Below are 24,324 nucleotides of genomic sequence, written 5' to 3' on the forward strand. Positions count from 1 at the left end.
TGAAAGATCTACTGCGTGCACAGTAGCTGACCATTATGTAAGGGTTTCATAAATAGTTACGTTTATGATAAGCTATGGCTTTTGCTGATATTTTAGTTTTCAGCCAGATCTATCACATGAAAAAAAAAATTCCATGTTTTCAAAAAATTAGGAGGAATCTTCCCAAGATATTAGGGATTAAGTTTTAATTCAATCCTTTAGGAAAGGTGAGTTTGCTTGAAGACTTAGCAGATTTTATGCCTAGGAGATTTGCCTGCTCACTGGACTGGTGGGTAATGCAAAGATCAACAATTATCTTTGTAAAAGGTCTGCTTTTAAAAACTATTTCTTGGTAACAACAGCAGTGCTAGTCACCAGTTTCCGGTTTGCACGTCTTTTCTTTTCAAGGGCAAACATTTAAAACCCTTCCTTACCTCCAGGATCTTTGAAGAGATGAAAAAGATAGATCAGTGAGGAGAGGGAGGTCTTGGGTTGCTAATGCTAACATGTGGAATGACTCATAATTGCATAAAAAAGTGAGATCAAAAATTCCTTGTCTTGAGATCTAAAAGTTTTCTTCGAATACAAAGTGAGCACTCACCAAGGAACTAAAAATAAGGTACATGGGAGATCTTCCAAGAACACCTCTGGGTGAAAGCATCATAGAAACTGGCTGCTGTGTCCAGACAGGGGACTCAGCCCGAGGCTGTCTCATTGGGAGGGCCCACTGTTGACCATGGCACTGGTAGACTTTCCTCCAAGTATCTTAGGCCCCTTCACCCCATTCTGTAGAACAATGACATTGGGACAAGCCAGATTTGGCCCTGGGATCCTAATAGCTAAATGGAATCAAAAGATGCCAACACATTAAACAGCTTGGAGTTGAGCAAAGACTGGCACAGTTGTATCATTTTGAAGCTTTAACAACCATTTCGTCCAACCCTTCCACTTCAAGGACAAGGAACCTGAAGTCCAAGGAAGTGAAACCACACTCAGTTTAGTGCCTTTTAGACCCAGCTGGAATTAACCAGAGGTTGAATTGAAACTCACAAGGCTTTTCCATCCCAGGGGTGGTATATGTAATAGCTTATCACCATGCTATAAAAATTATGAAGTGTTTGGTGTCTCCAAGCTTAGGTTCACAAAGTTGACTCATTTGATTTTATCTAATGAGTATAACTTGTTTTTCTATACAATACCACTTCTGTCTTGCAGGTCTAGTATCACATAGGAGAAAAATCATGGCCATTTGCCTTGGTCAACATTTGTTTTCCTTTTCTTCCACTGACTAAAATATTATGATTATTTATTTATTTATTTAGAGACAGAGTCTCGCTCTGTTGCCAGGCTGGAGTGCAGTGGCGCGATCTTGGCTCACTGTAAGCTCTGCCTCCCGAGTTCAAGCAATTCCCCTGCCTCAGCCTCCCGAGTAGCTGGGACTACAGGCACGCACCACCATGCCCAGCTAATTTTTTCGTATTTTAGTAGAGATGGGGTTTCACCATGTTGGCCAGGATGGTCTCAATCTTCTGACCTCGTGATCCACCTGCCTCGGACTCCCGAAGTGCTGGGATTACAGGCCGACTACGATATTATTTACATACAATATAATCCAGTTATAAGCATACAGTTAGATGAATTTTGGTCATTGTTTACAACCATAACCACCGTCAGAAACAATACATAGAACAGTTCCCTCACCCTAAAATGCTCCCTTGGGCCTCTTGGCTCTCAATCCCGTCCCCCTGCAACCTGGCCTCTGGCTTCCACAGATCGGCTTTCTGTCTCTGTATTTTGCCTTTTCTAGAGTTTTATCTGAATACAATACTATAATACATATTCTTTTTTGTTCAACGTCTTTCACCTAGCGGTGAGATTGAGATTCATCCATGTTGTTGTATTATAATTTCTTTTAATTACTGGAATAGTATTTCATCATATGGATGTACAGTTTGTTTATTCATCACCAATTGATGGCCTTTGGGGTTGTTTCTGGTTTGGGGCTATTAGAAATCATCTTAGCCAACAATTTTATCTTTAATTTCTTTTAGTGATCTAATCTTGTGACCCAGCCTCTAATTTTTAGGATCTTAGAATGTTCACCATCACTATTAGAGTGAAACATTTTCAAAAAATGCTGATAGGGTTGGAGGTGTTGGCCCCGATCCTCCCATGTGTGACTTTGGAAGTGATCTTCTACTCATCTTGAAGTAGCAATGTTAAGGCTCAAAGCTGACATGATGGCCTATTTAGTGTGCTATGATGTAATTTACCACCAGGACAGGCCTTCGGGGACACGACAGAGTGCAACAAAATGCAGTATCCAAAATTTATAGTAAATACACTGGAGTGGTTTTTTATCTTGCCTTGTAGAAATGTGTACACACACTGCTTTTCAGCCATTCTAAGTGCAAGAGGAGGGAAAAGAGGGAAGTCCAGTGAACGGCACTGTCCCGTGCTTAAACATTGCAGGGGTACGGGGCTAGCACAGCCAGCCGACTTGGAACAACCTGGGAAGAGTTAGCTCTCAGACTTAACAGGAGAAACTCTCCTGAAAAATGTGCTGTCCCCCTGTTATAATTCACCATAATGAGCGGGGAACAAAAGGTTGTGAAGGGGAGTGGTGACTGATGGCCGACACGGCCGCCCTGTGCTGAGGCTGGCACGGCTCCCTCTGGCGAAAGGCATAATATATTATTGCTCCAGGTCGCATAGTGGTAAATGAACACTTACGGCCGCTATGGCAACTGGATTGATTATCACAGGTACCTCAGGACCAGCCTGGCCCAGAGTTGCAAGTGAGCACGTGCGTCCCTGCCGTGCTCCAGTCAGAGGAATACCTCAAAGGCAATTTGTACAAAATGAAGCCTCTGATGACTGTGAGCCCCTCCTCTCCAGCCCCCTTTGTCCAGTAGAGAATCTGGACAAGGCTGGCCCAGAGAATTGGACCTCTCAGACCTGAGAGGCAGGGCTACCATGCTGAAAGAATGCCTGGTTCATGGTGGGAACAAGGTCACAGTTTGTTGAATATAATACAATGAATGGAATGAATGAATGAGTGAGGGAGGGAGGGAGTGAATGAATCCGTGATTGGAATGACAAGAAGTCTCCGAGGGAGCGCTAAGGGCAAAGTGGAAAGTGGGAGTGAGAAGGCCAAGGTGGAGGTCAGGAGCTGCGATGCTGAGGGAAGAGGTCCGAGAGAAGAAGATGGCTGCAGGACGTAGCAAGTTGAAATGGACCAACGAGCAATGGCCTGAGCAAATAACTTTGATGGAGCTATTGCTGGTGACAGGACTTTAACACGTTTCTGGAAGCGTGTTGCATGAATAAGCCTGATTAGTTTAAGAAGCAGGGCGTGGGCCAGTACCTTTTTATTTAATTTGCAGATATTACTTGGAATTTACACATGAATCTCCAGTTTTTTCAGTAGCCAAAAGAAAAGAAGCAATCTGTATCCCCAGTGGCAGATCTAGGCAGATTTGCATTAATGTTCTAAATGCACCAATTATCATTTTTATTTTTCCCAGTATTAACAAAATTTTTTTTTGAGATGGGATCTCACTGTGTTGCCTAGGCTGGTCTCATACTCCTGACCTCAAGCAATCCTCCTTACCTCCTTCTTATTTAAAATGTTTAAGTGAGTGTTTCCCTCCTCTAGTTTGTGTAAACTGATCTAAACTTGTACCTGTATCCGGGGTGTAGAGTGAGTAGCATTAATGACATTACCTTTTAATTTTGATTGGCAGAAGTTTTACCCTTTAGAGTTTAAATGTGAAGATATTTGAATTCTTTGCACACAACCTCTAAGCTAGATCATCTACAGTGGCAACTAAACTGGCCACCACCTTCACAGGTACTATATTTGAATGCAGCATGCAACCTTCCACTGCAGAAACTTAATTGTCATGGTAATAATGATCATCTTTATTAATTATGGGAAATGGAATGATAAAGTGAAGATAGACCAATATTTCTCAAATTTTTCTTCATTATTGCCTCCTACAGACCTGTTTTAGACATTGTTTTTTCTAATCACTCTCCCCATGAGAGTGTAATACCACAGATACAGATACACTATGTGTTTGTTTATGGACCTTGTGTAGATCTGTACCTTATATATAAAAACAGTAACTTTTTTGCCCTCAGAAATCAATTTTCACTCTCTTGAAAGCAACATTAGCTCATGTACACAAGCCAGAAAAACCTATCTTGAACCTAGAAACCTAGGTTCAAATTCTACTTCTGCTAATTTTCGTCTCTGAGTCTCTCCTTCCTCTTCCTCACCAGCAAATGCAGATAATATGATCCACCTTATGAGGTTCCTGGCACATCATAAGCAAAAAAAGAAAAGAAATATTAGCTATTATCACTGTTATTGTGATCTATATTAACCTGTGTTTTCACATATAGAATCTTCATTGGTCCTAACTGTGAGCCTCTGAGGTAGGCAAGTTTATGTAACATTATCACAAATATCAGCATCCCCATTTGACTGATAGTATTACAGATGTCCAGAGTGGCTGGGTGATTTGCTCAAGGTCACACAAACTGTAACAGTAGTTGGAGCTGAAACTTGAACCAGGTGTTCTGGTTCAGAACTCCCTCCACTGCACCTTACTGTCTTTGGTGATACCAGACACTACTGGGAAGACCCAAGTTGGAGTCTGGGAAATTGGTGGAATCACCCCTGAGAATGAGCTCTAAAGACCAATCATACATTTTTCTGCCCCCAGTGCATATAAAACAGAATTATCCAGGCTTTGAACTGAATGATCTCACCCAGTTTCAGGAAATCTGTGGTAATATTTCCCTGTGCTGTTTGGTAACTCATGGCATAATGAGGCAGGATTTTCCCAAGGTTGGAAGACCTTAGCTTTCCAACTGGAAGAGGGTGAGTGCTTCCTCACCAAGATAAAAGCCTTATGAAATGAGCCAGAATAATCACCCAGACAGTAAATACTCTTGAACAACAACCGTACTCAAGCTCAGTGCTATCTAGGAGAATTCAGAGAGTGTCTACACTGGTCCTAGAGTTCTCACTGAGCTCCATGAAAGGTTCTGTGGCAGAGGGGGCAGTTTGAGTTTTGGTGTCAGTTTGACTTTTGGGCTCTAACTTTGGCTTTGCCACTTGCCAGCTGTATGCCTCGGTTTCCTCATCCATTAAATGGATTGATAATAATGATATATTCCTCATAAAGTTGTGAGGATGAAATGAGATAATCCAACATAGAGCACTCCATACAGTGCCTAGCACACATTAAGTAAATGTTTGCAGTTGTTATCATTGGATTAAAAAAAGTATATAAGACCTATATACCCTTTCCTTCACAGAGCATAAGATGTAATATTCCTCTTAGCTAATGACCATCCCTTACATCAGCATAGAGCTTTATACTTGTTGAAATGGTTTGATTTGAATGGTTGAATCCTCTTATCTAATGACCATCCCTTACATCAGCATAGTGCTTTATACTTGTTGAAGTGGTTTGATTTGAATGGTTTTGGAGACAGTCCTCAGTGACTGGAGATTTCTACCATCTTCTCCTCTGCCCCTAACAAAATGTCTGTCTTACACATTTCATCAATAATAACTGCTTATTTTTCTAACTAGCTAAGAGGTACTTAATTCTCAGCACAAAGGAAAAGATGAAGTATTGAGGATAAGGGCTTGTTTCTTGACCGTTGCCACTGTATGGTCACAGGCAGTGCCCGTCACTCTGGCAGAACCGTCCTTGCTGGTGACTGCGCACAGTTGCTCTCGGGGTGGATAGGGGACTGTGATCCCCGTTTGGGGGCTAGGTGATGGTGACGGTGATGGAGAGGATGCCGAGGCAAACATTTTCATTTCTGTAGCTACTGTGGACAAAGAAGGTGGACACTTTTGAGCAGAGGCTGAAGGTCTGACAGGTGTGCAAGGCTGCCCTCTGTTTCTCCATCCAGGCTGTTTCTGGAAATGTGCCCTGTGCTGCTAATTACACCAGCCCTCTCCATCAGAGCCACTTCACAGATTGCCTAGCACAAGGCTAAGCTGAAAACTAGGTAAATGCATCCTACTTTGTTCAATCTAAGTGATGGCTGCTGTGAGTAGACAGACAGAAGACTGTAAGGAGCAAGGCAAGTCATTTTGTTCCTGGAGATGGGTCTTCCTTTTACTGAGAAGGGCTTCTTCCCCCAGGGCCATAGATACCTCTGGGCCATCAGATAGGATTGGGTCCTAGACTCATTGTTTTTCTGCTGGAACTTTGCACAGGGACTCTGGTGGTTTCATTAATGTGCAGACCTTCCCATGGCTAATATTACCATGATGAGCCTTGAGGCTGAGTAACTGTAGGGCTGGCCACATAGGAAAACCCTTGACTTCAACTGGTGATGAATTCAACAATGTCAGTCTCAGTTTGCCCAACTCAAAGAGATTTGGGCTCAAACTTATTTTGTGATCATCGTCTTCTGTCTGCAGTAAACAAGAATGTTCTCTAAAAAGGGCAAAGCTAACTTTTGGGAAGATACACATTTTAGGAATGACTTGCCTGCTGCGGTCTCAAAGGGTCACACTTTGCCGATCATTTGTGCAGCATCTGGCTGTTGAAGTCCACCTCCTCCAAAGCAATGAAGGATGAAGCTACCAATTTGAGTCTTATGTTTTATTTATCTGGACTGGTAACTTTATGTATGGTGTGTTTCTCTGTTTGGGCCTCGAGGCTGGTTAAGCAAAAGGCGGGAAACATAAATAAGTAATGGATGGAGAGGGCTGTCCATTTATAGACTCTCGACGGTGACCTGATTTTCTGTTCCAATGTAAGCATTAGTGTTGCATTAGAGTAATATGTAGCCATAGATGTTTTCACTGGTGCATTTGGTGGTGATAATCAGGAGAGACATATTCATGTTCTATTTTTATAATAAAAATTAAGAAACCTCAGGCCACACCAAGGGCCCTTACTGGCAGCATATGGACGCTGAGTTTGAACAGTCCATTTTCCTCAGCTTGTGTGGGATCATTGTGTTCTTTTCTGCTCTCCTCCAGTTTCTGGTTATTATTAAACAACTCTTTGTGAAGGATTAACTCTGGCTTTTCTCCCAGCGAGGAGATGTCTACACAAAGCCAGAATATCCAGCCAATTACAGGCAAACGGGTTATTTGGTGTAGTGCAGAAACAAATGACTGGTTGGCAAGCCAATTCTTCACTTTTTGATGGTTTCCTTTGGCGTGGAAATAGTCCTCTGTAGTACACAGTGTAAATGCTTGTGAGCATCTTTTTATTCATTCATTCAGAAAATATTTCCTGAGGGCCCCCTGTGGGATTCATTATTTCTAAAATGGGGATAATAATAGTACCTACTGCATAGAATTATGTGGATTAAATGAGCTAATAATGTGTAGAGGTTTTAGAACAGTGCTTGGCACACAGTTAACGGCTTAGACAACATAAGCTTGGCTGTGGAGTTTGTATTTTATAGGCAAGGAACAGGCAGTGCAGCCAATGGCATAGGTGGATGTGTGCTTTAGAAAGGTGCTTTCTGTGGCAAAGTAGAGGACAGATTGTAATGGAGCAGAGCCTAGAGGCAGGGAAACAGTCACACCTCTTGTCCAGCCAGTGATGGCTTGAGGGCTTTCATTTGCCTTTCTTTGGGGTAGCCAATACAGTGGTTCTCAAAGTGTGCCTCCCAGACAGGCAACATCACCATCACCTGGAAATTTGTTAGAAATGCAAATTCTTGAGCCAGTGTGATGACTCACACCTGTAATCCCAGCAACTCAGGAGGCTGAAACAAGAGGACTGCTTGAGGCCAGTAGTTCAAGACCCGCCTGGGTCACACAGTGAGCCCTCATCTCAAAAACAAAACAAAACAAAAAAAAAAAAAAAAAAAAAAAACAAGCAAACTCTTGGGCCTTATCCCAGAGCTACTAAGTCACATACTCTGGAGTTATGGCCCCGCAATCTGTGTTTTTATTTTTTTTCTTTTTACAAGCCCTCCAGAGGACTCTGACCCTTGCTAAAGTTTGAGAATACTTGTCTAGTCTCTTGAAGGAAAGTGGAAAAGAGAATTTTAGCAATGTCTTCCTTTCTGCTCCCCCATTTGGCCTCCACTGAACCAGCATAGGGCAGGTGCCAAGCTTTGGGAAAGGTCTCCCTGCGTGAGGCAGGCAGCATCTCCTTGTTAGCTAGTCACACGGAATCAGGAGACTTGTTAATATAGATCAGGACTGCCTGTTGAGCACAGCAACACCAAACCTCAAATCTCCTCCTGGCTAACTGCCAAGAGGGCACTGTGACCCACCCCTATTGATGCATATGGCGTGGAGCTGGAGCTGGGGCTATGCTAAGTAGGTGTTTCTTTACCAAACGACTGTCAGCTGCAAAACTCCAATGCACTTCTCATCACATTGAGAAATGAGGCAGCCCAGCCTCTCTGGAACCTTCAAAAGCAGATGTTGCATCTGGTTTGTGGGAGTCTGTGTGCACACACCCAAAGACATTTCATGGCCAACAGAATGGATCGCACCAGTGCCTCTGCTTTTTCCCATATGAAAAGCTTGTGTCTGGGCTGGTTTTTATTACTGATGTGCAGCCACCTCTGGTATGAAATACCACAGCTGTAGATAATTTTAGAACATCCATCTAGATTTTCTAAATTCATTCATTTGTTCATTAGTACAGATTTGTATACCCTGGCATGATGGGAAATTGAAAGGGGAATAAGACATCCTCCCTCACCCCTCTTCCTTTAGGAGTATGCCATCCAGGAGGAGAGAGAAGTCATCCACACAAATGCCTGCAATTCAGAACAATGTGTTCTATGTCAATAGGAAGGTACCAACAAACTGTGATGTGAGAGATCAAGGGGGCTTCACAAGAGATGAGCTGCGGAAGCTGCTTGGAGGAGGAGGTCACGTTTGATCTGAGCATGGAAGCATAGGCAAAATTTCCAGAGGCAAGGAGAGGGCATCTCAAGAAAAGGGCACTGCAAGAGCACAGGGAATGGGAAATGCACAGGGCATTTAGGGAGAGTGAGTGGTCCAATTTGCTGAGAACGTAGGCTACAGGGAGAATAATAGAGGAAGCTGAGGCTTAAAAGATTGATTGGGATTTGAATACCAGGCTAAGAAGTCTGGACATGATTCCATAGGCAGTGGGAGCCAGTGGAGAATTTGGGTTGGAAGATTTGTATGATCATCATGGCACTAGAGGACAATTGGGCTGATGATGAAATTGGGATGGGTAATACTTGAGGCCCACAGTAGGAGACTTGCTCAAGGTCACAGCCCTGGGAAGCAGCAGAATCAATACTAGAACTAAGCATTCTGTGTCTGCAAGTTCATGACTGTGGGAGACAACCTGGAAACTCCTGGGTAAGGAAGAGGAGTAAGCTTTTAAGTGAAAGGTTGTCTGATGTAGAAAGCCATCAACACTCTTCAGGGATTGAGGTGGCAAGAGAGAGCCAATCCACCGAGAGAATTCAGCTGCTTTTCTGTTCCACACTCCTTGGTACCTTATCAGAAAGAGCATTCATCCCTTTGCAGACAAACACCAGAGGTCCTCAGTACCACATGCCAGCCAAGCTCAGAGCATCTCAACAATGCCAGGGAGTCTTGGCATGGGGCTGGGCCATGGGCTTGGTTCTGACTCAGAGAAGTCGGAACCACCTACTGAGTCATTTGCAGGAGCTGTGGTTTCCTGGGAGGTTTCCCAACCAGTTACCCACCCCGCCAATTCGCTGGTAGCTTGCAAGATCTGAAGGAGCCGCGATTCACAGTGCCAGGGCTTCAGGCAAAATCGAGTTGCATATCTTGAGCTGTTGCACGGAAATTGTTTCCTTGCACTACGTGGAGAAACTTGGCACTTGGTAGTAACACATAAACAAATGAAACTTTTTAACATACCTGTTGGTTATTTGATCTTAGGGAGATCTCAGTTTCCTCACCTATGAATGAACGACTATGAGTAAGCAGCTGTGATATCTGAAGGAATTAATGGTTTTTAATGGTTTCTGTTTAGGACGGTCCAGAATGACCCAGCCCAATCGTGGCTGAGTTTACAAGACACTACCTTGGAATCTGGTCCAAGGCAGCTGCTCATGGCATCTCCATTTCTTCAATGAGAAGCTTTACTGCTTCTCAAGCAACCCCACCTTCTCAGGTCCCTCAGATTTTCCCCTCATTAGTAATCCTGGAAATTTCAAATACCATGAATTCTTTCTACTCCAAAGGATACCACAGTTTGGTTTTCAAGGTGAATTCAAAGACATTGATACTGCTTGTTATTCCAAATAGAAGTTGCCCATCTCCCTCCAGTATAGGATCTTCATTTAAAAAAAAACTCTTGATTCAATATTTTTCTAGATATTGCTTTGAGAATTCAGGATTAGAATTGGTACCATAATAAATTCTAGACCCTAATTTCTGGCATTTCATTATGTTTAGCTGCAGTGCCAAGTTGAGGCAATGGTTTAACATGGCTCCCTAACATGGCGTTAATATTGAAGTAATGCATGTTTAGCTGGAGAAATGAATGTTTAGTTGGAGAACTCAGCCAACTGTTTTGAGTCTGAGCTATTAGCATCATAAGGCAGAAGAGCTTAGGGAGAAGGCTGAGGTTTTTGCCAGACCATGTCCCGTCTCTTCCTGCCGTTACGTTTGCTTATGAGGTCCTCACAGTGGCTGGTGGCCTGTAAGGGGGCCCTTCTGTAGAACTCTCTGTGTGCCAGAAGAGGCAGCTTTGGCCCTATGCAAGACTCTGGAGCATTAAGTCTTGGCATCAGCCACACAACACTTGATACCAGTGCCTATTTTCTAGAGGCAAAATAAGGACACTTCATGAGAAGAAAGGAGGAATCAAATGTTGGAGACTTGAAAGACTGCAGGAGTCTGGGAGATTGGCAGGGCTTAGCTCTGGAAGCTGAAGCCAGGCCTCTTCTCTCTTCAGCTATTCCTCCTGCAGCTATGAGTTGGGATTCTGCTTCCTCATGGAGCCAGAGGAGTGAGTAAGGAGGAGTGCTTGGGCAGGGAGGGGCTGTCCGCGGGTGGCAGGGCATCCAGCGGAGGCCTGTAGGCTGCCCTTCACTTCTGGGACAGGGGCTTTGTGCCTCTGAGCAGTGAACAGCCTACCTCCCAATGTGCCTCCATGCCTCCTACTCCTGTAAGCCTGCCTGGCCCCATTTATGGACCTGGAGCCTATCTGCTGCTGCAGACTCACCTTCTCTTTCCCAGGTGGAATTTTCTCACAGACAGGGAGTTCTTCCCCAGACCCTGGACCAGTCACCCTTCCATGTGGTCCTCCCCCTCTTCCCCCTGCCATTTAAAATACACATTTAAGGGGTAAGTCCCTCTCATAACACTGTAGAAAGGGAATACCTACACCCTTTTACTCTCAGAGGACAGGCCACTTTCTGTTTTCAAGGGCCACTTTCATCCTTAAGCAAGATGTAAGAGGCCTCATATAGGCAGATGTGAGGCCATTTCATTTTAGAACATACTGGTTTTGCCCCACCGGGGTTGGTCTCTGGACTCAGAGATAAATGGGAATCTCTGCTCATGGACCTCAAAGTCTACAGGTGAGCAGATGAGCAGGTGATGACAGTCACCACATACAAAGTTGAACCACAGAGGTGGGTCCCATCTCAACAGGGCAGACAGTGGGAAACCTACCTTGGACACTTCAAGGAAGGAATTCAGAAGTCTAACTTCCTTCAGTGAATTGGGCACAATGAACTACAAGGCCGTCGCATTAATTCCAAAGTGGGGAGGGAATGGCTGGTGTCTGGAAGTGTTCACATCTGCTGGGGAGGCTGAGGACTCCTGGCAGTTTGCATCTATAGGTGTTTTCTTTACAGCTTCATAGTGGGCCACCTGGTGTTGGGTCACTTGTATATTTGTCTTCCCTCCCTGTACTGAGAGACCATATGTAATTCTCAAAGATGCCTCCCACCGTCCCCCATGGAAGGCACTTAAGAAATTGGATCTTTCTGTCTCTCGGCTTATATACACCTTGGGAATGGAGGTGGGAGGATATGCTCCTCCCTCTTCCTGTTTAGAAATGACTAAATAGGGCACACCCCAGGGACTTGGAGTATTTCTTAGCTGGAAAATAGGGGAGAGTAGGAGGAGACTGGCATATGAGGTCTTATGTTGAGCTTTTTCGTCTGTATCTACTGTGCAGAATGCAGAATGCAGAATGATGGGCTAGAGCTCTACCATGTAAAATGGCAGCCACTAGCCACATGGCTACATACATTTCAATAAATTAAAATTAAATACTATTAAGAAATTCCATTCCTCTCTCACACTAGCCACATTTCAAGGGCCCAATAGCCACAAGAGACTAGTGGCTGCAGTATTAAGCAACACAAATAGAGAGCATTTCTATCATTGCAGAAAGTTCAAATGCATGCACCAGAGACTCTAAGCAGCATGTGTTTGTCCAAAATGTGCTCCATAAACCATATGCATCTGAAGGCAAGAACAGAGGCGAGCTTGTCAAAATACACATTCCTGGGCTCCTCCCTAGACTTCCCGGGTCCGTATCTCTGGGGGCTGGATGGGGAGGCCTGGGAATCGGTATTTTAGCAAGCACTCCCAGATGGCTATTATGCAAACTCACACTTCAGGATCAGCACTCCAAGGGAAGCCGGAAGTTGAAGAGCGAAGCGGGAAAGCCTCCTGGTAGGGCAATTCTGGGCATATCAGATGTCTTGTAGCACTTTCTACTCCACTGTAAGATTTCCCAACCCAACATTTTCAAGAGAATGCGACCGGAGCCTCCAGACTGGCAGCTAAGTAAGGGCACATCTCAGTAAAGTCCTGGCTGTTCTTCCATCAAGTAGTAAAAACTGAAGAAAGTGGCTGTCCTAGCATTATCTCCTTCTCTCCTTTTGCAGAACCAGGAGGATGGAAATAACCTCGTTGCTCCCCTTGAGTGTGTTTGAATCACAAATACCTTCCCTCTAAAATAAATTTATTTCCCGCTGCCTTCCTCTCAACAAAGACCAGCCAGTGATGAATACCACACTTCATAGCTTATTTGTCAAAGCAGCACACCTGTGAGGATTCCTGTGGAAGATAAATTTTGGTGGGGGGAGGGAGGGCTGGAGGAGGAGGGACCTGGCCAGGAATAAATCTTAACATGTTGCACCAGACTGTGAATGAGCGCTTGCCTCACAAGGCTTGCCGTCTTGACAGGGTATGATAAATTACCCTCTTTGTTGACACCTTCATTGGGTTATTTATGGCTCATTAATTGAACCAAAAAGGGGCCTTGTAGACCCAGCAGGGGCACCATACAATGCTCCTCCAATGGACCCAGCTCAAAGAAAAGAACAAAGGAGGGAAGAGGGGGAGGGGGGCACACAAGTGTGTCTGCTCCTTGGCTTGAGACACTCTTCACCAAACAATTCAAGATTTAAAAAAAAAAGAAAGAAAAGAAAAAAACCCTTTGGAAGCTCAGGTAAACCTCTCTGGGGATGATTAGCTGAACACCTGGTGCCCCAGCTTGTGTGCTGTCTGGCACCTTCCAGAGGAGCCTGTGCCTAGAGCTCTGTGCATTATTGCCAGCATCACTTTAGACTTGCCTGGAGAGTCAGCATGGCACAGTGGAAACCATCAGAAGCTCCCAGCACAGTCCTAACTCTCCCATGAACATGCTGTGGGACTTCAGGGCGGTCACTTGGTCTCTCTGAGCTTCACATGTCTTCCTTGTGAAATGAGGGAGTTGGATTGGACAAACTCAGAGTCTTTTTCAGTTCTAAGGGGTCTAAGAAAACAAAAAACAGCTTTTCTTTTCACTGCCCATTGTATTAGTTTAACCTCTCCACATCTGGTTATTACTTAGTCTATTTATTTGGCAAGTAGTGTTTACTGAGGTCCTACCGTGTATTAGGTTCCAAGGGGAAGGCAGGCATACTGAGCATGAATGCTTTTGTTGTTGGCTTCCATGAGCTTCCTGTCTAGAATGTTGGTTGTGTTTTCAGGAGCTGATTAGCACTTCTGGATTTAGTTAATCCTTAAATTAAGTAGTTACAGGGTAGTCCCTTGGAAGAAACCCTCATTTACTTGACAATAAAGGAACATGAAGTATGTCCAGCTGTTGTGTGTGAAAGATTATTTCTTCAGGGTGCCACTGTGGTCCATGAATATGTTGCAAAAGGCTCATGTGAGATGCAGGGGAGTCTGATTTTTGTCCTGGAGTCTATGAGGAACATTTAAAGAGATTTATTCAGTGAAGAAATATGGGCAGGGCAGTTCAGTGTTTTAGAGAGATTCTGTAGTGCCAGGGAATGTGACCTGGAGAAGATGGGAGGATGGGAGGAAAATCTTGCTTGATGACTGTTGCAGTACTCCAAACAAGGGAAAGCATGGGCCCCAAACAAGGGCATGGCTGTGAGGAAGGTGAGGAGAAAACAGGGCTGGAAGACTGTGGTTCTAGTCCAGACACTGTCAATAGCCAACTTGAATTATTTTCTCCAGAATGAGTATCCTGCTCTATAAAATGAGAATATCAGACTGAATGGTCTCAAAATCTGACTCTTGCATTCTGCAGGGGTTAGGTCTTTCAGTGTTTTTTGTTTGTTTGTTTTGAGACAGAGTCTTGCCCTGTCACCCAGGCTGGAGTGCAGTGGTGTGATCTTGGCTCATTGCAACTTCCACCTCTCAGGTTCAAGCGATTCTCATGCCTCAGCCTTCCCAGTAGCTGGGATTACAGGTGTGCACCACCACACCCAGCTAATTTTTTGTATTTTTAGTAGAGATGGGGTTTCACCAAGTTGGCTAGGCTGGACTTGAACTCCTGACCTCAAGTGATCCACCCACCTCTACCTCCCAACGTGCTGGGACTACAGGCATGAGCCACCACACTCAGACGGCTTTCAGGTTTTTATGTTCTCCTGTAGTTAGAAGTAGGAAGGAAGAGGAAGCTGCAAAGACTATATTTGAAATCGAAAGAAGTTTTATTTAATAATGGTTGGAATGTTCATCAGCAACTTACTGTCGAGTATATGGATGGGTCCTGGGAAGTGAACATTACAGATGGCAGTAGGACAGATCCTTTGCCTCCATTCCATATCATGTAGGATAGAGCTTCCTTAGGAATCTCACTTTGTAGAATCCCCATTTTGCTTCAGGTATTGGTTACCTGGCAGCTAGCAGGGAACTCGTCCACACATGTTGAGCACTTCCTATCTGGTCAGAGAGGTGGGAAGGATGTGTGTGACTAGTGCGCACCCGCTTAGAAATTCATTTCAACTGTTTAGAGAGATCTCCACTCTTTTTCCCTTCCAAGGCTTCCAATAAAATTATTTTTTATTTCAAAATGATAATTTTTTCCTGATATTAACAACACACTTATTGTGAAGTGTTCCAACTGTAAAAATTAGGAAGTACAGAGGAAAATTTACCCCAAATCTCAAGAGCTGGGTAGTAAATTAAAACTTCCATAAGGATCCTTCCAGTCATCTCTCTCTGTACAGTCTATCTGGATGTACTTACATATATGGATTACATCATATAGACAGTTTTATTTAGTCAATGATATAGTAGCTTGTGGACATCTTTTGTGATATTTTTGTGCATCATGTTTATGATGCAGGATATTTCATTCATCAATAAATCATAATGTATTCAGCTGATATGTAGTAATAGGCATTTAGTTTGTTCCCAAATTTTCTCTTATAAACGAGACTAAGGAGCATCCATGTGCATATATATTTGTGCATTTCTCAAATGATCTCCTAGAAATGAAACTGCAGAGGCAAAATATATGCACATTTTAAAGTTTGCAGCATATTATAGCCAAATACCCTCTCTGAGAAGATGTACCACTGTACTTAAAATGTCATTCGATGTTCTGTTTCACTGGGAAGTCAATGCACCCAAGGTTGGGGTTGGGCAAGATGGAGGCTGGGGTAACTCTGTAATCTACCCAGTGACTCGGTCTCCAAGTACTGCTGAGTCCATGGGCCTGTTGGGGAGTGTGAGACTTTGGCAAGCGTTTATGGAAAGCTGTAGACAGCCAGGTGTCAGCTGATGCCAGGTCAGATAGGGTGCCTTCCAGGTTCTGCTGCAGGTGCCTTCCAGGTTATGCTCCAGGTTCTGTTCCAAATGTCGCTGGATTGAGGGACATTTGGCTTTTGAATAGCTGTGTGTCACTATATGCACAAGCTTATAAGAAATGCAGATATGGAGATGCCTCCAAAACCATAGATGTATACCTGTCATGAAAGTTACCATCTCCAGGCCCTCATGCAATGTTTTCTGGCCCCTGATATAGCAGCCTTGTATCCTAGGTGTTCAAGAGCAGTTCTCATTCAATCTATTCTATCCTCCCACCTTCAGGGGTGCCTCCAATCATGTCAGACCATGCAGGCCAGATATGGCCTCAGCATTTTTGGTCACTATGTGATGTGTTAGAGTTTAATTCCCACCAACCATTGTGTTTCCACTCATGGTAAGCACAGAATTTCCACCCACTTATTCATCATCCATTCCTTTGACAGATACTTCAAAGTACCTGCATTATTACAGGCACTGTCCTGAGTACCAGCAGAACACAAAAATGAACAGAAACGTACAGGTTCGTGGCATTTGAGCAAGAAGGAATTCGGACAGTCCTTGGGTTCCACACCCTCATGCTTCCAGTGAAGAAACAGAAGCCCAGAAAGGCAAAGTGCTCAGCCGCCGATGGCCGGTCTGATGATCATTCACTGTATCAGGCATGCAGTGCATTTCTGAGTGAGCTGTGGGGCTGCTGGGCCAAAGCTCCATGACAGCCCCACTGGGGATTCCCTGACTCCCCTCTGAGGACAGCCAGTCCACAGGGGCGAGAGTCTTTTCAACTGGGCCTACAGACAATGTATTGTTAGTACTGTGGGATCGGACAGGTGGAGGAGAAAGAGTAGGGCTCTGTGGCCCCAAACAATGTGTGTAACTCAACATCTCTTGGCTGGTCTTACTGGTCAAGCCTGTCTCCTTTCAGTTTGAATATGGGGACATTTCAAATATTCTCTTCGAAGCCAATCCCATTTAGAGAAGATAGATAGTCTGAAAGTGACAACTTCTGAGCTGGGAGAGGTTCCAGCACCAAGAAACTGACAACTTTCAAAACATGCCATTGAGAGAGCAGTCTATACCTGTGGCTGCAGCAAGGGTCCACCTGTCAGGATATGATAAGGAGGCACTTCCTCAATTGTTAAAGTACCTTTATTTTATTTTATTAATTTATTTATTTTTGAGACAGAAACTTGCTCTGTCACCCAGGCTGGAATGCAGTGACCCAATCTCAGCTCACTGCAACCTCTGCCTCTCAGGTTCAAGGGATTCTCTTGCTTCAGCCTCCCAAGTAGCTGGAACTACAGGCATGTGCCACCATGCCCAGCTAATTTTTGTATTTTTAGTAGTGACGGGGTTTGACCACGTTGGCCAGGCTGGTCTCGAACTCCTGACCTCAAGTGATCTTCCCACCACGGCCTCCCAAAGTGCTGGGATTACAGGCATGAGCCACTGTGCCTGGCCAGATTACCTTTAAATCCTTGAAAATGGTAACGTGTCCTATCAATAATCACTCCTCACATCTCTGTGGTTGTTATAGTTCACAGTATTTCCACCACATGGCCTGACTGCCTCCATGCACCGCCCTGTGGTTTAGTGCTTCATGACTTAATTTTCCAGTGTATTCGTGCTTTACTGATTAATGAGGAATCTGAGGATAGAAAGGGCCAGTGACTTATCCAAGGACAAGAATTTCTATTCCATTACAGATACAATAGAATGCCATTAAATCAGATGAGCAAAAGTATGATTACGGGCACATAAGAAATATATTCACTTATAAACATGTGAAAAGATCTAGAAGGCTCTAAAATTTTAAAGGACTATAGTATGTGTAACTTTAGTTTTCTTCTTGTTCAAATCTTTGTTTTTGTATTTTTAGACTATAAACGTATGTTAGCGGCAGTGATACAATAAGAACATTTCTTAAAAGTAGAAGAGTACTCCTCTCAGTTGTGTGCTTAGTTTTAAATGAGTGAAAAAGTACTGAATAAATGTAACTCAACCCCTTCCTTCCATTCTCCCAGCACCTATATTGGTCACATCTTCAGCCTCAGAAAAGTTGTCTGCTAACACCTTCGGGAGATAAGTTGTCAACGAGCTAAAAGTCAGAGTTCTTTTCTGGAGTGGAATGCTACACGTGGGGTATGGGATAGAGGGCAGGAGAGAGGAGAGCAAGTGCCAAGGTGAGTTTCACCCACTTGGGAAGTTTTCAGTGGGCTGGCCCTCTCTGGACCAACCTCTGCCAGTGCTCAGCCCTTGAAACACACTGCCCCATGCTCACACATGATCGTGGTCAGTCATCATAGCTCTGCCCACAGCAGGGCCAGACATGGACTAAGGGGGAAAGAGAAGGCTTCTGAGCCCTTGCCCACTCCGGCTTCCAGCACAACTTAGCAGAACCACATCTAGCACATGGCAAGCCCTATGGTGAGTTAGAGGGGAGGGTTTTTTCCTGGCTTTTCTGGGTGGGGTTGTTGCTACTGTGATCTGTAGTGGGAACCTAATTGACACAGAAGGTATGGGGCAACTGGAAAAACAAAGTTTTCTTGCTGTGGAGCGTTCGGAAAGGCCTCAGTAATTTGCTTAGCAATTAGTTAGATATAAGTCACCAGGTGGATCAACACAGCAAAGCAGTAAGTAAACACATTTTAGGATTATGTACCTTTTTTAAAAAGACTTGGGAGAGACCCTAGAAATCATTGGAAGCCCACGGAAGTTGGTGCCTTGACTCAAGTCACTCTGAATGTCAGGGGCCGAGATGACCGCAGGCCTCCAGCTTCCCGTCCAGTGCTTTCCTCACAGCCTCTTTTCACTCTCGTCTGTTCATTTATCCCACATACATTTGTTTGAGGGCCCACTATGTGCCAGGTGCTGTGCTGGGATGTGGAATACACAGATGAGTAAAATGAAGGCCTTTTGTTCGGGAGCGGGGGACTCATGATCTCCTTAGAGGAAGCAGAAACATTAGCTGGTTATTTAATAAAACATGGTAAGAACTTTTAGATGCATGCAATCCAGGAGACAATCTGCTTTTTTAAGGAATCAGCACAAGGTAAAATACTGCTTAGGCATGTGATCCGGCCTTTGTTCAGACTTCAGAGGACGGCATCCAGTGTGCAAGATGAAAACGACAGCTTCTTTGGGCAATGCTGAAAGAGCAGAGAGAAAAGATACAAAGTGCAAAAAGTGGGTCCTGTCTGCTTTACTTTCACCTTAATTTGGGCGGTATGTTTATTTGAGGATCTTAAAATGCTTGTTTCATACAAACAGTTGACACCAGATATCACACCTTGTCTGTCTTCCCGGAAATACCCCTTACAGAATTTCTTCTGCATAGATGTGTGACAACAGTATCTGCCCTGCCATTTGTATTCACAGTCTTGTGTTAAAGGGTCTTTCCTTTATGGTATTAGATGTAGTTTTGACAGTGACAGCAACCATCCATGGTTCTAAAGAATTCAGAAGAGTGTTACAGACAGAAACTCTGGATGTTTTTAGGAGGCTTCATGACAATACCCTTTTTTCCCTCCCCACAAAGTATTCTGTGATTGGTGGCCAAAGTCATAAACAGCTTTCCTATCTATTGCCATTGTGATTTGTTAAGACATTGAATTAATTAAGAATGAAGAAATGCGTACTAAGTATACCTTGTTTGGATCTTGATTTGAGCAAAACAGTTGTGAAAATATATTTATGAGTTAGGAAAACTGGACAAGAAGTAGGATAGTAGTAGTATTTAATGATCATGGACGTGAGTATTTTCTTAAATAGACTTTATTTTTAGAGCAGTTTTAGGTTCACAGAAAGATTGAAAGAAAGTACAAAGAGCTTCCACATACCCCTTCCCCCTACTCTCCCACTATGAATATCCCCTACCAGAGTGGCACATTTGTTACAATCAATGAACCAACATCATTGTCACCCAAATTCTATAGTTTATGTTAGGGTTCACTCTTGGTGTTGTGCCTTCTACAGGTTTGGACAAATTGATAAATACATGTATCTACCATGATAGTATTATACAGAACAGTTTCACTGCCCTCAAAATTCTCCATGCTCCACCTATTCATCCCTCCCTCCCTCCCTCTAAGCCCTAGCAACCACTGATCTTTTTTATTGTGTTTTCTAAAAGAGTTATTTCTTAGAGATGCAAACTGATATATATATGCAAAAACAAGCATATATCTGTAGACTGTGCATATATTTTTTTAATGGTTGGGGAGACAGATACAGATAAAACAAAATTGGCCTGATAATTATTGAAGCTCAGTGATGGGGTCCATGGGGGTCTGTTATACTATTCTATTTAGTTTTGTATATATTCAATATTGTCCATCACATTTTTAAAATTTTAATAATGAATGACCATATATTGAGCACCTACCATGTGTGAGGTTCAGTACTAGGTGTTTTATGCACAGCTTCTTATTAGATCCTCACAGCAGCCCTGTTAGTGAATTGTATTATGCTGGTTTCTCAGATGAGGAAGATGTACCGTAATGGTAAAGTGAATTCCAAAAGCCACATGGTGAGTGGTAGAGATGGGAATTGAACCCTGTTTTTTCTTTAATTGTATTGGAGCATAACACATACAAAGAAATGTGCACAGATCATATTTGTGCAGCTCAATGAATTTGTAGGTGAGCACATCACCTATACCCACATAAAGAAATGGAATAGGATCAGCATCTCCAAAACCACCTCATGACCTTGCCAGTCACTACCCTTCATCAGAAGTAACCACTGTCTTGACTTCTAGCACCTTATATGAGTTTTACATATGTTTTGAACTTTATTTAAATTGAATCATACGGTATGTACTTTTTTATGGATGGCTTCTTCTGCCTAATGTTCTGTGGGTAGAATTCATCCATGTTGATGCCTGTAATGGGTCTTTCCTTTTTCATTGCTGTGTAGTATTCCATGGTAGAAATATGCCATGATTGATCCATTCTGTTATGGATGGAATTAGTGGTATTTCCACTTTGGTGTTTTTATGAATAGTGGCTCTGTGAATATTCCTATACATGTCCTCAGGTGGATATAAGTATGGATTTCTGTTGGATATATCCTAGGAGTGGAATTGCAGGGGCATGGGTAGGCATATGTGAACCAGGAGCTCCAGTTTTCTTTCTATCACCCATTTGTCTCTACAAATAGGTTAAGAAATTAACCACTTTATGTGATTAGTTCTATAAGACCGGAGAATAACACAGGGTCTTAGAAGGCTATGAGGTAGAACCAAGATTGCAATTTAGGCCTTAATATTCTGGTCCTGGGTTGATGATGAGCCCCAAGGCCCAATCCGGACCTTCAAGGCTTCATAAATCTTCCTTGAAGTAAGTTTAATGCAAGAAAAGAACTCCATTGAGGTGTCCTGCATCTGTAGTTTTACATAATAGCATGCCATTTCAGGACACCGAAAGTCATCTCACAGAGAGAAACATGAACATAATTGTTTAAACCATCAGCAAACGGAAAAATGTTATGAAGATTTCAATAAAATTCATCTTGACATTTGGTGTACCTGAAGATTTGTTAATATTATAGCAATGGTCTCATCACAGTTTCATCTTTGAGGATGAACAATATCTATTGTAATAGCTCGCTGTTAACTATGAACCCATGGTATGTAGGCTTCTCCCTGGGGTAAGTGGTAATCCACATCTGTCACATCTTAGTGCCCAACCTGTTGTTCCTAGCACCCAGTTTGGGTACTGGTAAAGCTTGGTGACTTTAGGCCTAAGAGAGACCTAAAATGGGTGGCCTACTGACAGTTCCAGGTGACAGCGATTGTCTGAGGATGTGGGTGATATGATAGGAAAAAATGTGGGCTTCAGATACAAATGGGCATAGGTTCAAATCCCAGATCTACCTATTCTTTGATGTTGAAAATATTACTTAATTCTGAGTCTGCTTCTTTAAGACAAAGATGATGAGATTAGCCTCAGAGAAATATTAGAGAAAGGTTAACTTAGATGATAGAGGTGGAAGATAAAATGATTGATTCATAGATAGAAACATAGATACTTAGATTTATAGATAGATACATAGATAGATGCACACATAATTCCAAGGCCTCCAGAAGCTTTCTTTTCTGCCTCCAAGTCCTTTGGATGTTTGGTTAGTGGGGTGAGATAGTGCTGCTGAAGCTGTGGTGGAGCTGATAAAGGAAGAGGCCTCTTCTGTTTCCTATTCCTTTCCACTAAAACTGGGCCTTCTTCCCCTTGTCCTTCGTATGTAGTTAGCACGGGAAAATGTGTGATCCTTCCTGGCTCTTCTGTACATTCTATAAGATTTTATTTCCTGCATGGTTGAACACCAAGCATGAAGATTATTATTTGTTTATTTGTTATTGATTGGTTGGCAGCCCTACCTGCGTCCAGAAATTTTATACTAAAAACACAGGTACAAAAAGATCAAAACAATATATAAAACAAAAGCAGATATCAGGCAAAAGAGAGGAAAAGAAAACCGTAATGAAAACTCCTGCCTAAGGAAAAGATGGATTTTCAGCTTCCTAGCAGCTAGAGGAAAAGGGAATCAGTGTGGACTTCAAATTTCTCATTATCTATTAGTAGGGGGGCATTGCAGGTCAGGAGGTGCAAATGTCTGCCTGCTCTTGACCAGTGAAAGGAATTTGATACAGGAATCTTTGTATAGGTGCCATAATCAGGTAAAAAAAAAATGTATTAAAATATCCCAGAGTAGCTTCTATAATGGATGCAGAGGCACTCCCTATATAGGTATTATCTGTATTAGCCTAGTCTCAGTTTTGAAGCATCAACAACTCCTCCCTCATGAAGGAATTGCATTATGGAAAATCACTCGGAGGTGGCCTGTGTGGGCTCCAGGTCTGGCTCTGCCGTTTATCTGCTTTGTGACATTGGACCATACCTTCCTTCACCCCTTCTGGGCCCTGGGCTTCCCTCTATTAAATGAGGGATTTCCTGCAGTTCTAAGAGCTAAAGATTATTTTATTCTCTATATGCCAGGCACCCCATTGTGTGGGTTTCTCCTCCCCGTGCCCAGTGATATCCAGTGAGAATCAACAGCAAGAGCAACCTCAGAGGAGGACAGCTCAACTCAAGGGGATGTGGAGGAAAAGCCGAGGAGGCCACTGTTGCCAAGAAATACAGTCTGGAGACCAGTTTTGTATTTGGGGGCAGGGTGGTTCATGCCTAGTGCATATTATATAAGCCGCGTGTCTTTTCATAGCATCATAAGTAGATGGAACCTACCATCTCCTCTGCTTCTGCCTTCCTTATATTCTCTTGGTTCTCACAGAGCAGATGGCAGGCAGTCATTCAGTCTCCTGGGTTTCGTACCCCTTAGCCCAAGCACAGGCTTTCTGAGCTTCCTTACTCCCTGCCTAACAAGTTGGTAATTCCTGGCTGTACCCTGGCTCAACAGACCTGAAGACTAGCCTGGTACAGCTCAGGGCCTGCACCGTTTGCTCAAGCTCACACATCTCTTTCTGCTCCCTCCCTGTCACCAAGGCACCCCAGACATGCCCAGAAACAGGACAAACCTGCACAACTACATTCTTCACCTGCCAGAAGAAGAAAAAAATATTTCTGGTATCTCCAAGGTTCCTGCTTTTCTGTCAATTGGGAATGAAAAGATAAAGTCCCTTTCATAACAACATTTTCTTACAAAGCCACAACTAATCATGTCATTAACGGGTAGTTCCAAGGTAGCTAGTTGTTGGTAATCATGCACCTCCAAAGTGCCCAGTTTCTACATGGCAATTCCAGTCATAATTACCATGAAATTATATAACTGCAAATTATCCTGCCGTGTGAATGGTGTAAATAAATACACACCTGTTCTGTGATAATAAACGTGAATGACATGGTTAGTTAATTAGTAGCCACTGGAAATTCACCAATGGGCTACCAAACCAATAACTTTCTCCTGAAGAGGGAAGAAGATTGTTGATGTTTGTTCAGTTTGGCTTAATCAAGCCTTTAGTGAAGGCATTGATACTGCCTGCTTCTTTTCTCTTGGTTCCTTGAATCTGGAAAGTGAGGCTCTGTTAAGTTAGCAACCAGGACTTTCCAAAGACGTCAAGTCCCACACACTAGTTATATGACTTGGGGACGGCGCTTAATCTTTCTGAGCCTCAAATTCCTTCTCTGTAAAATGGGAGTGATGCCAGCTTGATGGCAATGCATACCTCCTGGGGTTGTCATAAGGATTAGATGAGGTTACGTACATGGACGCATGCTATAAACTTTCCAAGGTTCGCTGTTACTGGCTGAGAATGGGAAGAAAGCCCAGCTTCACAGGCCATCCCACTTTTG

At 43.3% G+C, this 24,324-nt stretch overlaps 1 protein-coding gene across 2 annotated transcripts in view; it reads left to right on the forward strand.

Moving 5' to 3' along the window:
• RORA (RAR related orphan receptor A) overlaps positions 1–24,324 on the forward strand; it is a 740,258-nt gene that overhangs the window by 284,869 nt on the left and 431,065 nt on the right. The gene's annotated exons all lie outside the window — the stretch shown is intronic.

Source organism: Symphalangus syndactylus, chromosome 5 (assembly GCF_028878055.3).
Source record: "Symphalangus syndactylus isolate Jambi chromosome 5, NHGRI_mSymSyn1-v2.1_pri, whole genome shotgun sequence".
In the NCBI taxonomy this organism is placed as follows: domain Eukaryota; kingdom Metazoa; phylum Chordata; class Mammalia; order Primates; family Hylobatidae; genus Symphalangus; species Symphalangus syndactylus.